The following is a 16254-nucleotide window of genomic DNA, read 5'->3' as shown; positions in this document are numbered from 1 at the left end:
GAAATCTTCACTGGAGTCCAGCTCCTCACAGTGTCCTTCAAAGCTATCCTCAGTATTGCCCATCTTTCCAGCTCTTTGTTCAGTGGCCCAGAAACTCCATTGCTTGTTCTTTGCACCAAAACCTGTATTTTTTTTTCTGTCTCTGTTTATTTGCTCATGACATTACATTTACCAAAAATGTACAGGGTAGGGAAAAAGTAGTTTTATAGTTATTCATATAGAAAATAATATAATACAATAATAAATAAATAATACAAGAATAAACTGTGCTTTGTGTACTCACAACTGTAAACCTACCCTTGCTTAACCCTGTACAGCTAACTCTTTATTACATCCTCACTTCTTATCCTATCCAAAATTGAAGATCTAAACCATCACCTATATGGAAGAAACCCTAGTACAGAATGTAATCTTTCCTCCTTATGCCCACTGTTTTTTAAAAGATCAACAATTTTCATGTCCATGACTTGCAGAGCTCGTATTTTATCTGCTTAATATTGTTACTGAGCTCAGCACATTCTCAAACTGTCCTTGTAGTGTAGACAGTCCTTACAGTGTAGAATCAATAGGCAGACTACAAATGAAAAGAATCATGAGGGGAATAGAAAGGAAAAGTAAAGAGCTTAGAGATGTTGAGAAAAGAGCTCACTATCTAGGACTGAGGAGGAAAATATAATTTTGGAAGAAGAAAATGAAATATATTAAAGAAAGCAATTAGTATATTAAAGAAACAAAATGATTCACATTCTTCCCTTGACTGTTGGTTTTCCTCGGTTTTAATGGCTACCCTGTGTGCTCTCTGGAGTATTTGAAGATCTTTACAGGTGGAGATAAGTGGGAAAAGCAGACATTCAATACCGATTTTTGCTTCATTTCCTTATATATATATATATTTTTTTTAATTCCACTCTTATTGGGAAATTTTCTTGTTTTACTAAGTAAAGATATGAGGGTGGTCAAAATTCAGTACCATTTTGACATTTCTGTGTTATAAGAAAATCAATTAACATCTTGTTCATTGCCTTATTTTTAAGAGCGAGGTCTGTTTTAACAATGAACTTACTCACCGTCTTAATTATTTTATTATTTGTCACTGATTCTCAAGACTCTATTATTAAACACTTAGAAATTGATTAGCCCTTAAAAATCAAATAAAAATATGAAGAGGCTGTCAATTTTGCTTTCAATATTTAAGATTTTTTAAAGGGAGAACCTTTAATTTAATTAAACTGTATCCAAGTTTTAAACATAACAGTAATTGACTCCAATGTAATAGAAAAAGTAATCAATGTAATTAGCATCATGGCAATAATACCATTTATCGAATGCCTGCCCTACGCCAGATGTTTTATATATATATATATATATATATATATACTCTTTACAGTAACAAGTTGTCAGTGTTTTAAAACACATTTATTACTGAGGACACTGACTTTCTAAGAGGATAAGTAACGAACTCAAGGTTATGCAGCTGATCAATTAGAGCGAAATTTTAAATCCAGTGCAAGCACACGTACACATTTTCCACTCTGCCATAATGTGCTAGTCAAGATTAACATTCTCCTCAAATTCTCTGCAGCATTCTAAAATAGGAGAGAAAAATATATAGGTTCCAAATCTTCCAAATATTTAAAATTCCCACTAGAGGTTAACCCACTCCAGCTCTATTTAAAGGTGTGCAATGCCTGTGGGTACCTATAGGTGTCACTAGCAGGCCTGAGGTATGAGCAGAAAATGCATGGACTAATAAGAAAGGTGATAGAAGAAAAGCAAAAGAAAGAGAGAAATGAAGGAAAGAGATACCTTCCATGAGGAGTGAGAATACCACCATCAACTGGCTACCAGATACCTCCATTTGTGGGTCTACTTTCATATTTAAGGCGTTTCTGGAAATGTGTGTGAAAGTCATATACAGTAGCCATATAATATCAAATACTGTATAGGAAGAGTTTCTCTTCCCAGAGAACTTAAAAGGAAAAATAAGCTACCTTTTTTCTGTTGAACCTACTCTTCAATGATAAAATTCCAACATTCCAAATACATATGTTTCTAAATTTGTTTTACTTTGACAATCAAATACATAGTTGACTTCCTTAAATCTAATGAGAATCTGGTGATGATACAATTTTTTTAACTTTAAACATTTTCTACTATTATCTACTGTTATGTATTAGGTTTATGAGTCCAACTTCTTGCCAGCTGACTCAGCATATTTTGTTTTCAAGTTTTCACATTTTCAGAAAGGGATAAGAACAAAATACAATAAGAAATTAAAATACGGATGCTTTTTGACTTACCACAGGGTTACATCCTGAAAAAACCCATTGTAAGTTGAAAATAAATTAAGTTGAAATGCATTTAATACACCTAACCACCAAACACCCTAGCTTAGCCTAGCTCATTTCTACTGAATGCCTATCATTTTCATACTCTCACAAAGTCAAAAAATTCTAAATTGAACCCTGGCAAATCGGGGACCCTCTGCACTAACAAAACGGGTGTACATACATGGTGTTACTTAAATTGAACTATATAGCCTGGGAAGAGTTCCTTTTTGTGACGGCTTGAAATATTGTCAGCTAATTATAAAGATCTGAATTCAAAACCATAAAGGTTATTTGAGGACACCAATATGTAATTTGTAAATGAAACTTCTATGGAAAACAAACACATAAAAACCAAAACAGAAACCACCCATAATTACCTACCTCTTGTCTCCTTGGTTCAAGTTTCCAGGGCACCTGCATGCTGCCCAGGTATTTGGAAAGTCCTTTTCGGCACTTGGCCTGACTTAGGGATGCTACTTAGCTTACTTCAGAGAAAGTGAGCAGCATGCTGGATAGATGCTGATTAATCTGCCTTTTTATTGAATAACAGCCACAGGGCAAGAAAGGCACCATTAGAAAATCAAAGCAGAAAAACTTTAAGGTCACTGAAGTGCCCTGGAAATAAGCTATAAATGAATTAAAAGAGGAAACATTTAATAACCTTAGTTTATCTTGAAGTATAAATGCTTCATGTTATTGAAAGATGTTCAGTAAGCTGTTTATTTATAAGAACCAAGACTAATATATATTAAGCACTGAAAAATTTAGTAATGTTAGAGTGCTATTTTGAATTCACTTTGATGATTCATCTTTTATTTACCTAGTTACTTATAATTTCATCAGTATAAGGCATCTTCAGAATTCTAGATATAAAGTACTTAATAATAATTATAGATATCATTTATTATGCAAACACAGTGCTATGAAAAGATTACAATATATTTAATATCTTATTTTTCCTATCTTACTAATAAAGAGCTAATATGCTAATGGTCAATACTCTGTAATAGTAGCGACCAGGTCATTAGCATATTAGCTGGGGCATTGCTCTGGAGACAGGGCAGAAGTGAGGAGGCACCCAGAGAAGGCGGGACCAGCCCGAGAGGACTCGAGGGATTGAGGGCAGGGCTTAAAGCAGCCAGAGAAGGCCAGAGGGTTTGGGGGCTGGGCCAGGTGTGCTGGAGCTCTGCATGGACAGGTTTGGGTGTCAAGGCAGGGCTGCAGTTGGGTGGGCAGCACCGCGTGATTTCAAATCTCGCCTTGTGCTCCTAGTCTTATATAATAAAAAGATAATATGCAAATTGACTCTAATGGAGGAATGATGGGGAACGACCAGACGCTATGACATGCACTGACAACCAGGCAGACGCTCAACGCAGGAGCTTCCTCTTGGTGGTCAGGTTGCTCCCACAGGGGGAGGTCTGCTTAGCCACAAGCCGAGCTGATGGCTGCGAGTGCAGTGGTGGTGGCGGGGGCCTCTCCGACTCCTCAGCAGCACTAAGGTTGTTGACTGTGGCTTAGGCTCCCGGGCTGCCAGAGAGATGACTGTCTGCCAGCTTAGGTCTTATCCTCTGGGGAGTGGGTCTAAGCTGGCAGGTGGACATCCCCTGAGGGGTCCCAGACTGCGAGAGGGTGCAGGCCGGGCTAAGGCCCCTCCCCCCACCCCGAGTGCACAAATTTTCATGCACTGGGCCTCTAGTATCCTTTATAAAACCTAATTCTGGCTGGGTACATTTTAAGTCTTTAATACATATTTATTTTACTATAATATTGAGAAAACACTGTATTCAGAATTATAAATGAAAATATTATTCTCAACTCTATAATTTATTAATCTGAATTTCTTTGTTTAATTACTTGTTTTGTTAGTTTTTCATTATTTTTGTTTAGATTTGTTTTTGGAATTAATAATGAAAAAAATGTAAGTCAGGATAAAGGAAAGTTTTTGCTGTAGGAACAAGAGGCAACTTGAATTTGTCTGTATATCAGCTGCACAGGAGGCCATGCTTATATAATATAGTACTAGTTGCATGAGGTAGGGGATTATAGAACAGTGCTCACATCTAACTTATGTATCTTTTGAGTACTTACCAAAGGGATTATAGAACAGTGCTCACATCTAATTTATGTATCTTTCTAGTACTTACCCAAGTCTGGGTTAGAATATAGATAGATGTACTTATTTCTTAGCTCCCATTTCTGAATTGTAAGCTCCTTGAGGTGATAATGTATTTCATTTGTTCATTACCTGACATTCCAGCCCACATCTTACATATTATAAGTGCTACTACAAAATACTAGTAATTAGTTAACTTCTGACAATAATTATACACTACAAATTATTGAATGTTATAATTCATTTAAGTAAAGTGACTAAATTATTTAACTAACATAAACCTTTCTAACATTAAAAAGCAATGCATTTCTGTTATAGAATATATGGAATATAGTGGAAGTGATAATTAAAAATAAGCATTTCTCATAACTTCATGAATAAGAGATGCCTGTGTTCATTCACCAATACTGAGCACTGCCCACTGCTCCAGGGCCAGGTGAAGAACTCCAATAAGCCCCTGTCTTCACAGAGCCTGGGTTGCAGTGGGAGACATGCTTCAAAGAAACCAACTCAAACACCTGGGAGGAGTGGGGTCTGGCACAAACGTCCTAAAGGGGAGGGACATGATGTGCAGGAAGCTTCTGAGGCTGGAAAAGGTGAGCAGAGGGTGAGAGCGGCATATGCAGATGCTCATGCAGGCCACTGTTAAGAAGCTGAATTTCCACTTTATATACTATTAGTGACCCAGTGCACGGATTTGTGAACATTGATAGGAAATTAATTAGAAGGTGGTTGGAGGGGTGAGACTGGGTGAGACAGGCCAGACACACCCTGGAGCCAACCTCCCATGGTCCCTCCCCAGCAGCCATACCTGGGGCAGCACCATGGCTCAAATGGTGCCTGCAGAGTGAGCGAGGTCCCTCTGCCTGGCCTGGGAGATTGGGTTGAAACCGGCTCTCCAACATCCCCGGAGGGGTCCCGGAGTACGAGAGGGCACTCTGCAAAGTTGCTGTCATACAAGGTGTGGAACGCAAATGCAAGTGTGCAGTAAGCCAGATTCAGGGCTGACAGTACCCCAGCAACAACATAACCCACAGCCAAAGGTGGAATCACGGGCCTTGTGAGGAATCGGGCTCCCTCCTCTCTGGATTCGGGGTGCATCACCTGAGAACTGCCGCTGCCAAGTCACTGTAGCTCGGCAACTCCTCTGTTGAGCATCTGCCCCCTGGTGGTCAGTGTGCATCATAGTGACTGGTTGGATGGGTGGAGGGAAACTTAGCATATTAGCCTTTTATATCTATCCATATAAAAAGCCAGTGACCAGAACACCAGAATGACCAGAATGACTGGTCGCTCTGATGTTCACTGCAACAGGCCAACTGGTCTGATCAGGGGCGGGGCCAGCCAGCCAACCTCCTGCGGCCCCTCCCCCTGCCTGGCCCCACCTCCAACCCCCCCATCGGGGGCAGGGCTGGCCCACCTCCTGCAGCCCCTCCCTCCTGACAACCCAGACTGATTGGTCCTCATTGGGGCAGGCCCGCTGGACCACACCCGTGCACAAATTTGTGCACTGGGCCTCTAGTATATATAAAACCTTAATATGCAAATAGACCAAACGGCAGAACAACCAAACAACGTGTGCTGACCACCAGGGGGTGCACCCGGAACATGGCGGGTGTCAGCAGCAGGCTGCAGAGCATGGAACATGGTGGGTGTTAGCAGCGGTGGGATGGTGGAGCAGGTGAGTGGGGGCACCAGACCAAGGTGGGGTGCCAGTCACTGCCATAGAGGCGAGTCTCTGGTGGTTACTGAAAATTCTTTGCTCCCTCATGCCGCAGTCTTGCCTGGCACTCACACCTGCTGGCAGCACCAGAGTCGCTGCTTGCACTTGCTGCCAGCCCTGATCGCTTGGCGCTGCCAGCTGGTGCGAGCGGTGGCTGCTGGCCCAGATCGACCCTCAGGGCTTCTCCAGCTCCCCCTGCTCCTGAGGGGTGCTCGAGGCCTGCACTGCCTCTCACACCCACTGCAGGCACCAGACACGCTCATACCTGCTGCTGGCACTGGCCCCAATTGCTCCACGCCATCAGTAGGTATGAGTGGGCCTAGCACAGTCAGCATGTGGGAGTGGCGGCAACGGGAGCCGGGCTGCAGGCAGACAGGGAACTGGTGGCCATAGCAGGAGGTGCCGGGCATGGGCACGGAGGATGGGTGGAGACTTACCCCTGTGCCCACTGCAGCCTCACGGCCCACAGTTCCTTTCAAGGTGCACAAATTCGTGCACTGGGCCCCTAGTAGCATGTAATTGGAAATATTCTGTGACATTTCTGGGAAGGTTATTTCAAGCACAGTGACGTGCCCTGTTCACACTTTTTTCTTTCCTCTGTCTTCCTTCGTGAACCCTGGATACGATGGGTGGTGTGCCAAGACCAGCATGGATACTGAAGTGATTTTCAATATGGAAGCAACTGCTAAGATGGTAAATCAGAAATGTAAAAAAAAATCCCGAATGGCCAAGGAGCTTAAATAGCAGCTATGAATGCTGACATTCAGGCCTCCTTTATATAGGATAAAAATAAAATTTATATTTTCAAGCCACTATTTTTTAATATTTTATTTTACTTGCAGCTGCATTAAATCTGCAATGATACCATTGGCTTGAGGAGGAGGACTGAATTTCAAGAACTACATTTGGAAATGATACTCTGAGATGCCTATTAAACATGCAAATGGGAGTGTAAAGTAAGCAACTGGATATACAAATCTGGGTCTAGAATTGGAGAACAGGCCTGAAGATGAAAATGTGGAGATATTCAGAGAGTTAAACCATGAGATTTGATAAGATCAGGTAGGAAGAAGGAAGTGTGTGTAGGAAAGAGAAAAGGGCCCAGTACTGAGCCCTGGGGACCTCAACATTTAGGTACCAGCACAAGAGAAGGACCCAGAAAGTGAGGCTGAGAAAGGCAGGTAGTACGAGAATTCAAAGATTATGGTTTCAGTGCAGTAAGGAGAGGGAAATATACGAAGTCATAGGGAGCTGCCAATTATATTGAAGAAATTGAGTAGAGCGTTGAATTGAATGAATTGAGTACAAAAAGAAAAGTGTCTGTTAAGGTTGACTAACATGGAAAACATTTTATCTCTGACAAGAACAGTTTTAATGGGGTGGGAAAGAGGGAAGGGAGCCTGGATTGGAGAGAAATAAAAGACATGAATGGAAAGCTTTAGTTTCCTGCAATGTGGACAAAAACATATCTTGGAAAGTCTCCCAAAAGAAAACTTAAAAATGCTGGACAAAGTATAGTAAACAGCATCTTAAATATGTAAGAAACTACAAGAACTAAGGAGAATCCTAAGGGGTAGACAGTGAAGAGGATAAAGAGGAGTTTAGAAACCATGAGGATTCACTGAAAATAAAGGTGTAGAGCCGCTCCTGGTAATTTGCCAATCACTGTTTACATTTTTTCTTCAACACTGAGTCGGCACTTCAACAACACTGCTGTTTATTAAGGACTAGTAATGTATGAAAACAATCGTGATAAAATGAACTTACAAGAACTTTTAAAGTCTCCTCCAGGCCACTTCACTTTCCTAACCCCTCCGAGTTAACCCCATCCTGAACATGTTATTACTCTCTTCACTTTCTTTACAGTTTCATCAAAATGGTCACCCCAAACAAGGTTCCCATTAGCACAGCAAGTTGTAATCTATATTTAAATAAATTCTTAATCTTTATGTTGTTTTTTTTGCATCTTACTTTTTCGGCTTCATCGTATTTTTCTGATGTTTATCAATGTTGTTACATGAAGTCATAATTCAATAGCTGATGCCAAAGGAAACACTGCACAGCAGGGAGGAAAAGCTGGTTTTGTTTCCTGAAGAGGGTGGCGGAGGATACACTGAGTGAAGGCCATGCAGGGAGGGTCAGGCCAGTTCCTTACGCCCAAAGCTCCTTAGGCCCAAAACTGCCAAGCAGAACTTATTCCGTGATCCCGTGTGGAGATATTCTCAGATATTTTTGCACAATGTTGTAAAGGTGGAAAACAGCTGGACATGGCCCAGAATTTAGGACAGGGCAGTACCCTGGCCCCATTCCAAGGTTCTCATCTCTTCTGGGCCAGCAGCCAGGGCCAAATGGGCATGGAGGGCACCCCGAGGCCAAATGTTTCTCAAGCTTCTTTCACTTCTCTGCCCTGGGCAGGCTCGCTTTCCTGGCACCCCGGACTTTATAAAGTTTCATTGTGTTTCAAAAACCCACCCAAATGAGTAAACAGGAGCCCTTGATGGACCATAAAAATAAAGTGTTCAAAATCAAAACGATCCATACATCACTCGGTGATTTTACATATGCTAATTCACAAAGAAAATCAACATTTTCAAGGAGTTTCCTCCTTTTTAACAAAAGCTCTCTTGCAATATTTCCTTAAAGAAGGGGGGGGGTCCTCATCTTCATATTATATATTGCTTTTCACGTAAAGAAAACATTTTAAGAACTTTTGTCATTTCTGGTGCTTGATTTTTTTTTTAAAAAAGTGCTCGATAAAAAGCACTGAGTTATTTTGGCTGCTATTATGCCTTCCACCTCTAGAAAGTCTTCCATATGAAGCCTCACATACATCACATTTATAGTGCTATCTGCCAGCCTTATTTAATGGATAGGGAAACAAGGCTGGAGAGGCCAACGGGCTCATCCATGACCACAGAGTCACAGGGAAATAACTTCTCAGCGTGGACCCTCCCTCAGGCCCTTTGCTGCTGACACCTGACCACAGGCTAGAGAGAATGGTGTGTGCAAATGCCGACATGGGTTCATCTCCAAAGGGCTAACCGGTGATCTGATTATTAAGTATATTGTACTAAATTCATGAAACAAATCACAAAATGGAATTGATAAACATTTAATTCATTGTCTACACAATGTAGCTACTAGCATGATGGCTTCCTGTCAAATGCATCCCAACTTATATGATTGTGTATAAATTATAAAGTATAATTTAATATCTGATATGGGCACATTTTCAGCATGTTTGATGCAATATTAAGCCCTTCAGAGAGTGTCTAGAGCTTACGAAGGACCTCCACCCCTGGTCTAACTGGGAACAGCTATTCATCTGTCACATGCCAGCTCAAGAGCCACTTCCTCTGAAAGGCTGTTTAGTATTCTGCACTTCTGCTTTCACTAGGTTAAAGAGGGAAGCTCTTATTTTTCTGTGGTAACTTGTTCGTATTACTATCGGGATAGTTTTTTATAGTTTTCGAGTGTTGGTTGGTTTGTTAGTTGGTGTGCTTTAACATGCTGTCTGGATTCTTAGTTTATCAAAGGCAGGGACCACAAGTTACTCATCTCTGTATTCCTAGTACTGATAACACTGCAGGTAATATGGCAGGTGCCTCACAGCTGTTTATTGAATTAAATTCATTTTCTGTGCAGATGCGAGAGCATCAGAAATTCTACTTGTTTTGGGGTCTGTGTGTGCTCATCATAAAATGTATATAATCTTGGGACTTATATTGGAGTGTTTTCCTTGGATATTTGCATTTCTTACAGTTTTTCCTGAAACTGAGTAGTTACATAATATTACAATCATTGGATCATTTAACTTTTCCTCAAAGAATGATGGCTAAAGACTCCCCCCCGCCTCTCCCCCTCATTCTCTTTTTTCTATTTCTTCTCTGGATCATCATAAGTATTTTTTTTCTCTTCCCTCCTATTTTGGACCTATCAATGAAGGTTTTACCAAGAATCAAACTTCTTGAGAGTTATTTATATAAAAAACTCTTCAGATTTAAGATTTCCTTTCCTATAAATCTTTTCATAATGTATTCATACTTCCAGAATGTTTGTTTTTTCTTCTAGTGGAAGGGAATAAAAATAGAGACAGAGCATGCTTATTCTCATACTTAATATTTTACACTTACCCATTCTTGATTAATTACAATGATATGCTGCAGATGTCCAGAATAAACTGGATCATTTAATGTGTAATTATACCTTTTAGATGAATTCCAGATCTATTGCTGTTATTTTCCATGGACTGGAGCAGTTATGTGCCTGAACAGAATTAAGTTCCAATTATCCTGTGTCATGGAATATTATCTCATGGAAGATGAGAGTGAAATAGAACCTAGCTTGTGGAGAAATTGTTCCTATAATAACAAAAGTGTCACTTTGGGAATGCTTTGAAGTTCCTGAAAGACAGGAAACTACCAAATGCCACAATAACTTATGTAGTAAAAAGTAAACTCCATTTTACAAATGGTGAAACTGTTCACAGGATAGTGAGAATACTACCTGCCACTAAAGGAGTAGGTTTCAAGAAATGTTGTATCATGGACTTAATAACAAAACACTATTCGTACACTTCAACTTTCTTCATTAAAAAAAAAAGAATTCTCATCTCTTTTTATTTATTTTTTATTGATTTCAGAGAGAAAGAGAGATATAAACATCAATGATGAGAGAGAATCATTGATCGGCTGCCTCCTGCACACCCCCTATTGGGGATTGAGCCTGCAACCCAGGCATATACCCTTGACCTGAATCAAACCTGGGACCCTTTAGTCCACAGGCCTATGCTCTATCCACTGAGCCAAACTGGCTATGGCAAAAATTCTCATCTTTTAAACTCAAGAAAAAACTTTTAGTGTTGAAGGGATAAATTTTTTTAAAAAAATATTACAGCATATATACATATATATGTATGTATATACTGTATATATATATATATATATATATATATATATCCCACATTCAAAGGCTGTTAAATCACGTTCTTTACCCATATCTTCAGAAAAAAATCACTTCTACTGTCGTGGTAAACAACCTGCTTCCCTATTTATAATGGTCTGGCCCTCTAGCAACTTCAGCGCAAAATTATAGCTAATTTGCCTACAAACATCAGGTGGTCATAAAAATCTGGCCACTCAGTGTATATATGTGTGTGTGTGTGTGTGTGTGTGTGTGTGTGTGTATATATATAAATTCTTTATTGTTTAAAGTATTATAAACGTGTCCTTTTCCCCTCATTGACCTTTCTATAGTCATTTCGCCCCAGGACATGCCCTTACCCCTCTACTGTCTGTATCTATGTGTTATGCTTATATGCATGCATACAAGTCCTTTGGTTGATCTCTCCACCCGTCTTCCTCCCACCTCCCCTGCCTTCCATCTGAGGTTGGATGGTCTATTCAATGCTTCTCTGTCTCTGGATCTATTTTAGTTCATCGGTTTATGTTGTTTATTATATTCCACAAATGAGTGAGATTATGTGATATTTATCCTTCTACAACTGGCTTATTTTGCTTCGCATATTTTTTTTTGCTTCATTTCAAACTTGATCTTGTTGGCACAGAGTTAACATGCTATGTATTTTTCTATAGCAGTAACTATTCATCAAGACAGCACTGAATATGTGTGGCTGAACTTTTGGAGATAATAGGAACTTTAAAATTTTTATTGGGTTAATGCCATAACAGTGTTAGAATTTCAACACGAACTCTGAAAAAAAATCAATAATACCTATATCTCTAAATTATTTCATTGAATTTTGCACTTAACAACTTAATTTGATTATAGGGTTTGAACCTTTGTCTTACTCTTGGACATGTTTATAATGGGATGATAAACTATTAAAGTGCTTTCAAGGTCAAAAAGATTGTGCACCATAGCTGCCTTTCAAATGCAGTATTTCATGGAGCTGCTTTGTTGAGGTAAGTTCCACAGCAAAAGGGTGTATGTTGAACTCACAGAGTGGCAGATTTGATATGACAGAGCTGTATGCTGAGAGTCAGAAGCCAGACTTGCAAGGTCAGTTTCATCGCTCTACTTTGAGAATGACCATTGGCAGGCAAGTCATGAACCTTGTAAAGTTGATGGTAATAGCTGCTTAAAAGGATGGCTTTATGAATTTGATAAAACGATCCCTGGGAGGGCACTGAAAAGTGCCAAATTGCACAAATCTCAAACTCTGGATTTTGTCCTGCTCTGCTATCCAAAGTATCACACTTGCCCTAACGTTGAAGCACTTTGTTAACCCACAAAAATGTACCTCTAAGCACTTCTTTGGATTTAACTTCAAATATATTATATGCTCTCTTTGGTTGACTTAATTAATCTCTGTTAATCCAAATAACTTCAGAAACAAATAGCCCCAGAGCTGTCATTTATTGAGATGCTGTGTGCATCCCATATATTTGCCCACTAAAAACTCTGTGAGGTAGTTAATATCATCTGCAATTAAAAATTAAATTAAAGAAAACGAGGATGTAAATTTTCAGTTTTTCCCTTCACATTGGTCTGGAGCAGCAAACCTGTATTACCTACTATTTATTAGAATATTCACTGGGATAACTAGGTTACTTAAATTTAACATGTTTAAATCTAAACTCATTATTTTTCTTCCCAGATCAGTGTCTCTGTCTTGCACCCCTACTTTAGTTAATTCTATCAATATCTGCTTATTTTCTTAAGCCAGAAACCTAGTATCTTTTTAGATTCCTCCTTTTCCCTAACCCACTGTAGCCTAATAGTCAAGACACTGCCAATTATACCATAAAAGTGGTTCTCAAAGTCTTTCTACCCACACAGCCATATTTCTAGTCCAAATCAAATAACTGTTTCGTCCCTATGGAAGCCTTTACATTGGCCTCACTACCATCACTTATTCCTTATCCAGAAACAAATCTATCACATTGAAAGCATAGCTATTTTCCTAAACTAATAATAAAAATGTGTGGTCCTGTCACTTCCTTGCGAAAATAATCATGTGTTTTCTGGTCAACCCAGGCTAGAATCCAAAGTTCTGATCATGACCCACTGTCCTTTATTAATATGCCTTGACTTATGTTTCTATTCTTATTTCCTATCTCCATTATCTTCTATCTCCTGCCTCACACCTTAATTGAACTCTTCCAGAAATTATCCAGCATTTCTCTACATCTATGCTTTTGTTCTTTTACCTCACTGGATTTTCCCCAAAATTCTTACCTTAAAATCTCTCATTTGTTCTTCAGACTTACTGGTAATTATACTATCTCTTTAATTAAGTCTTTCTTTAGTTCTCTGTCTATATGTGTGTTCCTTCTAGTAGACTAGAATCTCCTAGAAGCTAACACTGAAGATGTATTCCCCTATTCCTTGCCAGCTACAATGTAGAGCAGCATATATAGAAGGGTCTGGTAAATTTTGCTAAATAAATTATTGAATTAGCCGAAACCGGCTTGGCTCAGTGGATAGAGCGTTGGCCTGCGGACTGAAAGGTCCTAGGTTCGATTCCGGTCAAGGGCATGTACCTGGGTTGCGGGCACATCCCCAGTAGGAGATGTGCAGGAGGCAGCTGATCGATGTTTCTCTCTCATCGATGTTTCTAACTCTCTATCTCTCTCCCTTCCTCTCTGTAAAAAAATCAATAAAATAGATTTAAAAAAAAAATTATTGAATTAATAGTCTATTTCTGAATACACTGGAAATTCAAAGGATGGTCAAAAGCTAAAATTGTCTATTTTAATAAAGTCTGGGTATATTTGTATGCAATAATATTATTTAGATATAGAAAGTTCAGGACAATTTTGTTATTTTCTTTTCTTACAGTCTGTCTCCTGAACTTCACATATTGTAGTTTTACCATCTACAATGTAGATGGAGACTTAGACAGTTGCTATTTAATATGAAAAAAATAGACAAATTATAGCTTAAGATGTAGAAAATCAAGAATAGGTCACTCCCAACCTAACAATGAAAAAAAGCAGACAACCTACAAAATTATGATTTTTTTTGGAGCCTATTGGAGAGCTGAGGCTGTAAGATAAAGTAAGTTGACTAAATTCCTTAGGTGTCTCTGAAAGGACAAAGAGGACACAACAACTGTTCCAACTTGACCAAATGCAGGAGAAAGAGCCACTATGCAATCAGGTAAGAGGAAATCAGGTGGTAGACTTCCAAATGACAACATGAGTCGCTATGTTGCCTTGTTCTCCAGTAAAACTGGTGAAAACTATATTACAAACAAAACAAAATAAAACATTTAAAACCTCTGAAAATGATCCTAAGGGAAAATAACAAATGAAAAAAAAAATCTATTCAAGAACTTCTATGAAAATCCTAATATATAAAGAGCCAGGTTCCGTCACAACTGAAACGTCCAGACGGATGACTGAACACCAGGCTAGGGTCCCGGCTGGCGTGGCGGAAGTCAGTCCTGGGTCCTGGTGGTATGGTGGGAGTCAGTCCTGGCTGGAGCGGCGGAAGTCGGTCCTGGATCCTGGCTGCAAGGTGGGAGTTGGTCCTGGGTCCTGGCGGCCCGCAGCGTGGCAGCAGGAGGGAGTTGTGGGCCTTGGTCTCTCACAGTGAGGTGGTGGGAGGGAGCTGTGGGAATGGAGCCATGCTGCGATCGGACTGGCCTCTTGGTCCCTACCCCCTGGCCTGCAGGCCTGGAGAACCAGAACCATGCTGCGATGGGACTGGATCCTACCTGAGGGGTCCCAGATTGTGAGAGCATGCAGGTTGGGCTAAGAGACTCCCCTGAGTGCACGAATTTTCATACACTGGGCCTCTAGTCAATATATATAAAAGGCTAATTGCTAAGTGTCCTGACCACCAGGGAGCAGACACTCAATGCAGGAGCTGCTGAGCTTGCAGTGACTTGGCAGTGGTGGTTCTCGGGTGGCACACCCGAGACCAGAAGGGAGGGAGCCCGATTCCTCACGGGGCAGCTTGTTTCCACCTTCGGCCGTGGGTTATGTTGTTGCTGGGTCATTGTCAGCCCTGAATCTGGTTTACTGCACACTTGCATTTGTGTTCCATACCCTGTACAACAGCAACTTTGCAGAGTGCCCTCTCGCACTCCGGGACACCTCGGGGGATGTTAGAGAGCTGGTTTTGGCCCTATCCCTGCAGGCCAGGCTGAGGGACCCCACCTGATGGAAAGATCCCGCACACTCCACAGGTGCCCCTCAAGCCACGACATCACCCCAGGTGTGGCTGCTGGGGAAGGACCACGGGATGTTGGCTCCAGAGTGTGGCTGGCCTATCTCTCCCAGTCCTGCCCCACCGGCCACCTTCTAATTAATTTCCTTTCAATGTGCACGAATCCGTGCACCGGGTCACTAGTTTTGTAATAAAGGTGAGAGTCTGTAGTATTTGAACCAAGACTGCCCCTTCCTATCCTCTATGCCAGGGGTCCTCAAACTACGGCCCGCGGGCCACATGCAAATACAAATATTGTATTTGTTCCCGTTTTGTTCTTTTACTTCAAAATAAGATATGTGCAGTGTGCATAGGAATTTGCTCATAGTTTTTTTTAAACTATAGTCCGGCCCTCCAACGGTCTGAGGGACAGTGAACTGGCCCCCTGTTTAAAAAGTTTGAGGACCCCTGCTCTATGTGCTCAGTGAGGCAGAAACTCTATTCCACACTATTGCCTCCAAGAACACTGAGTCCCTCGCCTCTCTGATCTTAGAGGAGGGAGGGCTTTCTGCCTAGGAGGAGTAGGGCACCTGCATGTCTCATTTCTGCCCCCATCTATTACTGAGTTTAGGTCCAGGGTAAATACAATTAAAACACTGGAATTTCCTTCTTGTGCTCAGCCTTCACTTAGGAGATTCTACCTTGGCCGCAGCATGCGAAAATACTGGCAGCCTGATCACTCTTGCCCCAGTTGGTGACGTGGTGGTTCCATGCTAGGAGAGAGAAGCCAATTTCCATGCTAGAAGAGGCAAGCCAAGAGGCATGCTAGGAGAGGCTTCTGCCTCCTACCCCTTCAGCAGTGGGTTCCTGGACCAATGTTCCACTCACAGAAGATTGCTACTATCCGCACCCCTAATTCCAGAACCTTGGCTCAGAGATTTTGCCTGGGAAGAGAAACGAGCACAAAA

This window comes from Myotis yumanensis, unplaced genomic scaffold (genome assembly GCF_028538775.1).
Source record: "Myotis yumanensis isolate MYYU_CA2020_CCGP unplaced genomic scaffold, mMyoYum1.0.hap1 SCAF_1, whole genome shotgun sequence".
NCBI lineage: Eukaryota > Metazoa > Chordata > Mammalia > Chiroptera > Vespertilionidae > Myotis > Myotis yumanensis.
The sequence above is the reverse complement of the archived record's forward strand: the minus strand, read 5'-3'. Positions refer to the sequence as shown.